Raw genomic sequence first — 12,374 nt, 5'->3', positions numbered from 1 at the left:
ATGCTGATGGTATATGAAAAAGTATTATCATGATTGGCTTTCTATTATTAGATAGAATTGTTAAACAAAGACTGCAAACTAATGAAGATGAAGAATGGGCTCTCCTGTGTTTCTGTGCTCAGGTGCTGGGGTACACAACAGTGTCAAAATAATGTAAAAATTGGTGTTCTCTTCCAAGACTTTTTGGCCAAAATGTACAGTATCTGCCAATGAGGATAATTAAAAATGCTTAATATAAGTAAATATATATTGGCCTAGGTGATATATTGGTTGACCACTACTTACAGTCAGTACTAATGAGCTGATGAGTTGAATCAGGTGTGTTAAATGAGGGAGTCATACAAAATGTGTGGTGATGAGGGGGACCTCCAGGACAGATTTCACTGGTTTAACACATTTAAAAGCCAAGTGTCCAATAATATTTGTTTGTGAAATATCTGAAGTATAAAGGCCCATTCACACCAAGAACAACTATAATAACTATAATGATAAGTATATTAGTTTTCACACCAAGGGACGATAACATTCTGTTCATTCTAAGCGGGTACTGCAGATATGTGGGCTGCCGCTTTAAATGCTCAAGCTCTTTAATTATGAATGGCTGTCGAAGTTTTTATTATTCATCCATTGAAAATAAAAAATAGCTCTGAAAGTGATCCCAATGATATCATTCCTCTGTGTCATTGTCGTTACAGTTGTGGTATGGACTTCCCTATTCTCTTAGAATTAGAATTATTATTATTATTATTTTTTTATTATATTTATCATTCTTGGTTTGAATGAAATTTGCTATTTGCTGTTAGAAAAAATGTGTTTGTGCATTTGAGGTCGAACCAATTTTTTATTTTGCGTTTTTAATTTGACTACAACAGGAGATCGCGGTAATTGGTGAGGATGCATCTTCTATTGAGAGTCATGTGAATGTCTTGCATATTCAGTATAACAAGATGAGACCAGACACCTTGGTTGTCAAAGACCGAATGCAGCAACTTTTGCATGGCGGAGAAGGGAGATAAGAGATGGAATGACCGTGGAGGACATACTTAAGAAATACCCTTTCTTAAAAACACCCTCAGGGGTAAGTGATATCACAGATAATTTTATAGCAGTTCTCAGCTTAAAACAAATGTTAGATGTCAGTGTAAGCATATAAGGGCACTTGGAACAGTAGGCTAAAGTAATAAATAGGGACCAAGAGCTGAAACTGTGAAAGGCCCAATTGTTATTCTAAGGATTATTTGTTTTCAGGGGAATTAACAAGCTTAAAAATGTTGCATACATGTCAGAGTCGAAGACTATTAGGTCTATGTAGCGCATGGCAGGGGCAGACTATGCAGCACCCCTTTTACGCAGCACATAAACTTGGTGCATGTGGCTATTGTGGGTATTGAGGGTCAGTTTATTACCCATTTCCCAGTTTTGCTTAACCAACACTGTTATATTAATATACTTTATAACTCCTAAAATCAAGTAGAACTGTCCCTTATAATGCATGTGCCCACCGTGCATTAATTTCTTTGAGCCACCAGGTGGCCATGGCACATAGTGCTTGGGCCCACAATCACTTATTGCAGCTATGTTTTACAGTTAGAACTCTATTTTAAAGATAGTGTAATTTTCTAAGCCTTCAGATGTACAAAAAAATGTGCAATTAATATTGCAAACACAGATTGCACAGAGGTAGAATCAGAGTAAAATGGCAATGAAAGTGACAACATAGAATATTGTTAATTTATTTGATTTTAGACTGGTTTGATACCTTTAACATAAAATGAGTGTGATAATTGACTTTTTTCTTTCTGCAACCATTTTCAGCTGTGTGATGAAGTTGACCGAATCCATTCATCAACTGTCAACTTAGGCCAGCGCTTTAAGGAGGGCTTTACCAGTATTGTGCCAAAGGTGCTTGAGCTTGTTCAAAGAAATATTCCCTTGGCCAAAATTTACAAAGAAGCACGAGAAGAGATGCTTGCAGAAGATCTTCCAGGTATTGACATATAACATAACGGTTTGGTGCAAATCTGTATCTGAGCTTTTCTAAGGAAAATGAATTTAAAATATAGTTGGTTCCAATATTGAAGGGCTGAGCTTAGCATCCATATAATCTTGAGAACCTCTGATCGAGAACTGATGGACCTGACACATTGAGTAGTCAAACTATCGTCCAAATAGTCAATTATGAAAATTGGATGTTTTGCACATACCTTTAATAGTGTTGTAAGCTTTGGCATATTTTTCATATCTATTAAAATTTTTAACTTAAACCATTTATCAGCAACAGCATGAACAGTTGGTCAATCATATCTTAATTTTGTGTTTGGTTTGCTCTTTCATTCGCAATCGCATCAAAGTCATTTTTATTTTTTATTTTTTTGCATTGGCAATACATGTGTCTAATTTATAAACCTTTCCCTAAACTTTATTCAAAATGTATTCATATTTCCAATTAATTATTTTTGTGAAAATAAATTAAATGTGTCTAACATTGTCAAAGAACATCAATAAATATTAAAATAGAGTCAATGAGGCCTATTTATCAAATGTCTGTCGGACCTGATCCGACAGTGCGGATCAGGTTCGACAGACATCGCTGAATGCGGAGAGCAATAACGCCACCCCCTGCAGACTCAGGGAAGTGTCAATCAACCCGATCGTACTAATTCTGGTGATGTCTGTCCGCCTGTTTAGAGCAGGCGGACAGGGTTATGGAGCAGCGGTCTTTAGACCGCTGCTTCATAACTGCTGTTTCTGGCGAGCCTGCAGGCTCGCTAGAAACACGGGGTGTCAAGCTCCATTCGGAGCTTGATAGATAGACCCCTATATATTAATGTTAAAGAAATAATTAAAGATTAATTACTTTTTGTACAACAGATTCTGACTTCCGTGCAGCACTGATTCTATTGCCCTACATCTTTAAAGAGAAAGTTGAGAACTTCATCACACTGGGAGAGGTATGCAATACGTTATTAAACAGCCCCCTGGAAAGGGGGTACATCTTTTTTGTGCCTTATTACATTGTCCTTGAAAACTGTCATTCTGTGATACTACAATTAAAAGAGGTCTGGTTATGCAGGTCTGATAAATGTTGCATTCTTTTAATGCTGATGTTTTGTATTCTTCACAGTGTAATTCTGATACTCCATACCCAACCATACAGTTGGTAAAACTGGTTGGAAAATGGCTTTCTCTAGGAGAGTTCACGTCCTTGTCAAAGTAGATGGTCTTGAGGTGTGCAGAGGAATAGGAGTTGAAGAAGGGATAATTGCAGCATTCAGCACCTACTTTGTTTTCAACTTGGCTTACCCACCCTACATGAAAAATACACTGTCCTTCCTGCAGCGTGCTATAGCAAAGATTACTGAGGTGGGTGAAAAGCCCCTTCCAATAATTGTTACCCGAATAATTAATATCCTGTGCTGAATATGCCACAACCATATAGATGCCCAAGGTGTAGAAGAACAACCTTCACCTTAATGAAACTAATACAACATGTTGGTCTGGTTCACAACCATGAACCCAATTTCAACATCACTTGTGGATTGAATGACTGCAAATCATCTTTTACAGTATATGAGTCTTTCAGGCGTCATGTCTATCGCAAACATAGGAAGCTTGTGCAACCTCATGACGATAAGGATGATGCTGAATACATGGACTATAATTTGGAGAACATGGACTATCACAATGATCTGGAGAATAGTGGTGATCTACAGCCTAGGACCGAGGAAATGCATCCACCTAGTAGGAATGAGCTTTTAACAAATTTTAAAGAAAATTTCTTTAGTTTCATACTTAAATGTAGAGAAAAAAATCACATTTCACAGACTGTCCAGCAGGAAATGGTGAATGACATAAATTTTTTATTTTGTTATTTTAAAGAGAATTACGACTCTTTTATTACTTATCATCTTCAAAAAAATGGGTTCAACATTTTGGAATGTCCAGAATTAAAAGAAATAGTGCAGTCAAGTGATTTTTTTGAAGAAGCTTCCAAAGTTGTTAGCTCCCCACATATGTTGAAAGAACATTGTAAATCTCAGCTTAAGTTGGTAGAACCGGTACATCACATTTTGAGGTCACAAAGTGGACACAAAATAGGTACATATTCTTATGTACCCATCACTGAGGTTTTAACTAACTATTGTTCACATGAAGACATATTTGATGAAATTCAGGCTAATAATTATCTAGACAGAGATGCAGATTATTTAAGTGACTACTCAGATGGTATATATTTCAAGGAAAATCCCTTCTTTAATGTTAATCCTCATGCCCTGCGTCTTCATTTCTATGAAGACGAATTTGAAGTTGTCAACCCCTTAGGTTCAAAGAGAAACAAACACAAGCTTTGTGCTTTCTATTATATGGTAGGCAACCTCAAACATCGATCAAAACTGAAGCACATCCATCTGGCTTTGTTACGTACGTCAAACATTTGTAAAACTCTATGGTTTGGTAACCATCTTAAAACCCATGTTAGACGATCTTAAAAAACTTGAAAGTGAAGGGTTCACTGTAACTGTAGGTGGGATTGAGCAGACTATTCATGCTGCACTAGCAACATTTTCAGCAGATAATCTTTCAGCGCATATGATAGGTGGTTTTACAATGTCATTTAACTCTGCTAGAGTTTGCCGTTATTGCATGGCAACACACACAGAAATTAAAGAAAAATTCAGAGAGGACGATTTTGTTTTAAGAACCCCAGAGGTTCATCAGTACCATCTGACATGTATTGATAATGCTGAGGATAAAAGAATGTATGGTGTAAATAGTCTCTCACCATTTAATGAGCTAAAGTATTTTGATGTGACAAAGGCATTTCCTCCTGATATAATGCATGATTTATTAGAGGGGGTTATTCCGCTTACAATGAAGCTAGTTCTGACCTGGGCTCACAAAGAGAAACACATTACTATTTATGAAGTATGAAGACTTAAGCAACTTTCAATTGGTCAAAATGACAAGAGAAATACACCAGTACAGTTGTCAGAGAGAAATTTGCACAATGGAATTATTGGATCAGCTTCACAAAAGTGGTTTCTGTTTAGGATTTTGCCATTTTTAATGGCACACCGAGTACCACCCAATAGCAAATATTGGAATGTTTTCCTGTTATGTCGTGAAATTGTTGACATTGTCATTGCCCCAAGGGTGAAAAAGGAGAACCTAGCAATGTTAGATGTACTTGTTTGCGAGTTCTTGACGCAACTTACAGATGTTTTTGGGGATGTTGTCACACCAAGTGTCATTATTTGATTCACTATTCAAGACTGATGTTAATGTATGGACCTCTGCGTTCACTTTGGTGCATGCGTTTTGAAGCAAAACATCAATATTTTAAGACTGTTGCAAGTAGCTGCAGAAACTTTATTAATATTGCTAAAACTTTAAGTGAGAGGCACTAAATGAGGCAATGCTGGGAGTTTTCCCCACCTAATATTCTTGATGAATTTGAGATGGTACAAGGTAGGAGTGTAGAGACTCCGTTTTCATCGCTCCCATTAGACCTACAAACAACTCTTACTAGTGTACATGTAAATGAAGATTCATGCAAAGACATCCAGCGTGTTTCAGAAGTGACTATTAACAGTGTAAAATATGCTTTAAAAGATGTATTCATAGTTGATTATGTCCATGCAGAGGAAATTCCTTTATTCTTCCAAATTAAATATATTTTAAATATCAATACCATATGGCTTCTTTGTGGTAAACTTTTAATCCCAAACTTATGATTCACACTTCCATGCATACTCAGTCAAAGTTGATCCTGAATGGAGTATAATTAAACCAGGGCAAGAGATGGACTTTCAGGCCCTTGACACATACTCTGTCGATGATAAATTGTTTGTTATTCTCAAGAATGTTTAAAATGCAAAGTTAAAATGAAATGTGTTGTATTGTTTTTAGAAAAAGTTAAATTGCTTAATATATCTTATTCTTAAATGTTGAAAATGATTTTAAGGAGAATACAAAGATACAGTCAAGGGATATGAAACCCAAAAATGTTCTTCTGTGATTCAGAGGACACCATTTTAAAGAAGTTTACAATTTACTTCTATTATCAAATTTGCTTTATTCCCATGATATTCTGTGTTCAGGAGATACCTAAGTAGGCATCTAAAGTACTAAATGACAGGAAATAGCGCTGCCATCTAGTGCTCTTGCAAATGGATACCATTCTTGCAAAACTGCAACATATAGTGCACTAGAAATAGTCCAGCTTCTAAGCATACGGCCATGCTTTTCAACAAACGATACCAAAAGAATGAAGAAAATTTGATAATAGAAGTAAATTAGAATGCTGTATAAAATTGCATGCACTATCTGAATCATGAAAGAAAACAATTGGGTTTTATATCCCTTTAATTAAATGTACTGTTTTGTTTTTTTAAATGCTTAATATATGTGATCCTTCATGTTTTAAGGGCATAAAAAGTTACAGTTAAAATTTAAATGTGTAGTACAGTTTTTGAAAAAGTGAAATTGCTCAATAAATGTATATGCATCCTGATATATTAATAAGTTGTGATGCATAAATCAGTCATCCTGTGAAAAATGCACACAAAAATGTGAAAATGTACATTTTTTAAAGGTTATTTATTAAATGATGGAACATCATTTTGGCATTTTGTTTTTTATATGCTTTATCATAGTTGTTAACTGCCCCAGGACAGTGATGTTTTTTTTTTTTGGCTCCCTGTCTATTAAGTCTGTCCCATGTTCAGTTCAGCTCAGCCTAGGTTAAGTTTAGTAATATTGTGTGCAGTACATTACTGAAACCGAAGACGTTGATGTGGCTTTCAATTTTACTCTATTACTCATTGCTTAAGTTTTTTTCTGGAAACGTATCTCGGATCTTCTGCTGTAATGAATTGTAGCAGTGTGTAGACAGGTGTTAGGTATGGGGGAACATGAGATATATAATAGAGTAGTAGTGTGTAGTCAGGTGTCAGATAAGGGGGAACTATGAGATATATAATACCAGTAGCAGTGTGCAGTCACGTGTCATGTAAGGGGAAGCCATGAGATGTTGTATATAATACCAGAGTGGGTAAAATACATTATGGGAGGAAGCAAGGCATTTCAGTAGTGTTGCACAATTTTATATACTTTTTATATACTGAGGCTTTTTTTTAGCAGGGATTAAGGAATTTAGGCTCTTCGCTTGTTGGGACTGAAATTCACAGACATCCAAAAAATCCACATTTACTGGGGCATTTCTGTGTCTATTAACTCACTGCCAGCAATCACTGCTGCAGCAAACATCTAAATGTACCATTTACCTCATAAAATAGTGTTTTAGTGAAAGTAAAACAAATCCTTAGTATATCTACATATATTGGTTTCCATTCCAGCAGCCCCAACACATTAGTTATAGGTTAAATATACTGTAGTTATATCTATCAAATTAACATCTGTATACACTAGTGTGAATTGTGATGCCCTGCTATACAGATGCTGAAGGTTTATTAATTTAACCCTTGCATGCTTATTTTTGTACTTGCTGTACAATTATTCTTCCTATGCCAGTTATTTGCTTGAAAGTAAGGGAGATGATAAGCTTGATTATTTAAAGGGGCAGTCTACACCAGAATGTTTATTGTTTAAAAATATATAAGCCCTTATTACCATTCCCCAGTTTTGCACAGCCAACATATTTATATTAATATACTTTTTATCCCTGTGATTAATGTGTATCTAAATCTCTGCAGACTGCCCCCTTATTTCAGTTCTTTTGACAGACTTGATTTTTACCCAGTGCTTACTCATAAATAAGTCCACGAGAGTGAGCACAGTGTTAGCAATATGACATACATGAACTAGCACTGTGTAGCTGTGAAAACAACTGTCAAATGCACTGAGATAAAAGGCACCCTTTAAAGGCTTAGAAATTAGCATATGACCCTACCTAGGTTTAACTTTAAAAAAAGAAAACAAGAGAACAAAGAAAATTTTTGTATATTATAGTAAATTAAAAAGTTGTTTAAGATTGAATGCCCCTATCTGAATCATAAAAGTTTAATTTTGACTAGACTGTCCCCTTTAACCTGCTTTTAAAGGGCTGTAACAGTGTATAAAGAATATATTCTCATGTCTTAGCACATTTATTCTATGCACTGTTGCTTGCATAAGACTGTGTTTACACCATGCAAACACATAGCTAAAGTCATATTCTGTGCAACAATGCCCTGCTGGGAGCTAGCTGAACACATCTGGCGAGCAATCACAAAAGGCAAATGTGCATAGCCCACTAACTCACAGGTAGTGCATTGCTGTGGCTGAGGATATGGACATATTCCTTTCAACAAAGGTACCCAGGAGAACAAACTAAATTTTTAGCAGAAATAAATTGAAAATTACATATTCTCTTCTGAATCATTATAAAACCTATCCTATCAGTTTAAGCAATAAGTGTGGCTAAAATTATACTATAAGTATTTAACATGCTTGTTTTAGGGGTCGATCTGAAGTGGGCAGAGCTAAGCAAACCATAACATGGGGAATGTTGGCAACTATGCTGTATTGAGTACAAATTTGCCCTCATGAGGTACAACGGGCTGGTCACTGGGGGCAGTACCCTTAAAAGTCCCAAATGTGCACCCATTTTTAACGGCTACATGATGGTACCATAGCACTGAGGTTTAATGTGTCACCAAAGATACATATTTGCCTTTGAAAGGTACCAAACTGCAAGGGTATCTAATATGTACCCATGTTAAAGGGTACAGTTCTGTGTACCTTTGAGGGTACTGCCCCGTGACCAAGCTGATGTACCCTTAAAGGTCACACTATTTGCACATTTAGGTACAAACTACAAGGTACCAATATGTACCCATGTTAAAGGGTACAGTTTTTGTACCTTTGAAGGGTACTGCCCAGTGACAAGCTGATGTACCCCTGAAGGTACAATATTTGCACACTCTAGGTACAAATTAGGTACAAACTACAAAGGGTACCAATATGTACCCATGATAAAGGGTACAGCTCATGTACCTTTGAGGTTACTGCCCCACGTGACAAGCTGATGTACCCCTAAAGGTACAATTTTTGCACATTATTTCTAAACAGTGTACTATGAAAGTTGCATCTAGTCCTATGATTACGTGACCTACTTCTAGATCTCCTTTGCCAAATATATACACTCCCCAAATTAAAATCAGTTTGATCCATGACATTTTTGTCATGTTTAGTTCGAGTTAATTCAAGGCTGCTATAGTATCTTTAAGTATTGAGTATAAGAATAGCCAATTATTGGCGGTGAGAGAACAAATAACAATTTTACAGAAAGAATTGGATTTGTGTACATTATAAGATAAATATAAAGAATATGATATGATACTTAAAGATACTATAGCAGCCTTGAAAAGGAAATTAACTCAAACTACATATGACAAAGTAATTATTTGGATGTGATTTTGATTTCCAATGAGGCAACAGGTAACGTAGATTCTACAATTTATAGAAAACCAATCTCAGGTAATTATCTATTGCATGGGAAAAGTAATCATCAAAAACAAGTTCCATACTTTAATTAGAACCAAGTTAAATTGATCTGATAGTTGTGCTTATAAGAAACAAACGCCTAGATCACGAGTTTTGTCGGTAAGGCTGTGCGGTGCTATGTAACGAGCCTTTTTCTTACTGCTCCCTTTAAACAACGCTGTTATTATGAGTTTTCTGCAAGCCGGCGTTAGCCTCAGAAAAGTGAGCGTTGAGCAAAATTTAGCTCCACATCTCGATACCAGCGCTGCTTACGGTAGCGGTAAGCTGGCTAAACGTGCTTGTGCACGATTTCCCCATAGGAAACAATGGGGCTGAGCTGGCTGAAAAAAAAACTAGCACCTGCAAAAAAGCAGCTCCTAACGCAGCCCCATTGTTTCCTATGGGGAAAGAAAATTTACGTCTGCACCTAACACCCTAACATGAACCCCGAGTCTAAACACCCCTAATCTTACACTTATTAATCCCTAATCTGCCACCCCGACATTGTCGCCACCTGCATTATACTATTAACCCCTAATCTACCGCTCCGGACACCGCCGCCACCTACGTTATACCTATGAACCACTAATCTGCTGCCCCTAACATCGCCGACACCTACATTATATTTATTAACCCCTAATCTGCCACCCCCAACGTCAGCGCAACTATATTAAATATATTAACCCCTAATCTGCTGTCGCCAACTTCGCCACCACTATAATAAATTTATTAACCCTAAACCTAAGTCTAACCCTAACCCTAACCCCCCCTAACTTAAATATAATTTAAATTAAACGAAATTAATTGAACATAATTAAATAAATGAATCCTATTTAAAACTAAATATGTACCGATAAAAAAAAACATAAGATAGCTACAAAATAACTAATAGTTACATTTGTATGTAGCGTAGGGTTTATTTTGATTTTACAGGCAACTTTGTATTTATTTTAACTGGGTACAATAGTTATTAAATAGTTATTAACTATTTAATAACTACCTAGCTAAAATAAGTACAAAATTACCTGTGAAATAAATCCTAACTTAAGTTACAATTACACCTAACACTACACTATCATTAAACTAATTACCTAAACTACCTACAATTAATTACAATTAAATTAAATAAACTAAATTACGAAAAAAAACACTAAATTATAGAAAATAAAAAAAGAATTACAAGAATTTTAAACTAATTACACCTACTATAATCCCCCTAATAAAATAAAAAAGCCCCCAAAATAATAACCTTCCCTACCCTATCCTAAATTACAAATAGCCCTTAAAAGGGCCTTTTGCGGGGCATTGCCCCAAAGTAATCAGCTCTTTTACCTGTAAAAAAGAAATACAATACCCCCCAACATTATAATCCACCATCCACACACCCCTACTCTAAAACCCACCTGATCCCCCCTTAAAAAAACATAACAATAACCCCTGAAGATTACCCTACCTTGAGCTGTCTTCACCCAGCCGGGCACAAGTGGTGTTCCATACGGCAGGTCTTCATCTGATCGGGGCAGAAGAGGTCCTCCAGACGGCAGAAGGCTTCATCCAGGCTGCATCTTCTATCTTCATCCTTCCGGCGCGGAGCGGGTCCATCTTCAATCCAGCCAACGCAGAGCATCCTCTTCAATCGAAGTCCTAACGAAGAATGAAGGTTCCTTAAAATGACGTCATCCAAGATGGCGTCCCTTGAATTCCGATTGGCTGAAAAATCCTATTGGTTGATGCAATCAGCCAATAGAATTGAGCTTGCATTATATTGGCTGTTCCAATCAGCCAATAGAAAGCAAGCTCAATCCTATTGGCTGATTGGATCAGCCAATAGGATTGAACTTCAATCCTATTGGCTGATTCAATCAGCCAATAGGATTTTTCCTACCTTAATTCCGATTGACTGATAGAATCCTATCAGCCAATTGGCATTCAAGGGAGGCCATCTCGGATGACGTCATATAAAGGAACCTTCACTCGTTATTAGTCGTCGGCCGAGATGGATACTCCGCGTCGGATGACTTGAAGATGGACCCACTCCGGATGGATGAAGACAGAAGATGCTGCCTGGATGAAGTCTTCTGCCCGTCTGGAGGTCCTCTTCTGCCCGGATTGGATGAAGTCTTCTGCCCCTCTGGAGGTCCTCTTCTGCCCAGATTGGATGAAGACTTCTGCCCCTCTGGAGGTCCACTTGTGCCCGGCTGGGTGAAGACGGTTTAATGTAGGGTGATTTTCAAGGGGTTAGTGTTAGGATTTATTAAGGGGGGATTGGGTGGGTTTTAGAGTAGGGTTGGGCTATTTGTAATTTAGTTTAGGGTTGGGAATTTTATTATTTTGGGGGTATTTTTTATTTTATTAGGGGGATTATTTTTTTATTTTCTGTAATTTTGTGTTTTTTTAACTTTAGTTAATTTTATTTAATTGTAATTAGTTTTATTTAATTGTAGTTAATATATTTAATTATTTTAATGATAGTGTAGTGTTAGGTGTAATTGTAACTTAGGTTAGGATTTATTTTTCAGGTAATTTTGTATTTATTTTAGCTAGGTAGTTATTAAATAGTTAATAACTATTTAATAACTGTTGTACCTAGTTAAAATAAATACAAAGTTGCCTGTAAAATAAAAATAAATCCTAAAATAGCTACAATGTAACTATTAGTTATATTTTAGCTATCTTAGGGTTTATTTTATAAGTAAGTATTTAGTTTTAATTAGGAATCATTTATTTAATGACAGTAATATTTATTTAGAGTTATTTAAATTATACCTAAGTTAGTGGGTGTTAGGGTTAGACTTAGGTTTAGGGGTTAATATGTTTATTATAGTGGAGGGGGGCAGATTAGGGGTTAATAAATATAATGTAGGTGGCGGTGGGCTCCGGGTGCGGCG

Source organism: Bombina bombina, chromosome 4 (genome assembly GCF_027579735.1).
Source record: "Bombina bombina isolate aBomBom1 chromosome 4, aBomBom1.pri, whole genome shotgun sequence".
NCBI classification, from domain to species: Eukaryota; Metazoa; Chordata; class Amphibia; order Anura; family Bombinatoridae; genus Bombina; species Bombina bombina.
This window is presented reverse-complemented; position numbering follows the sequence as displayed.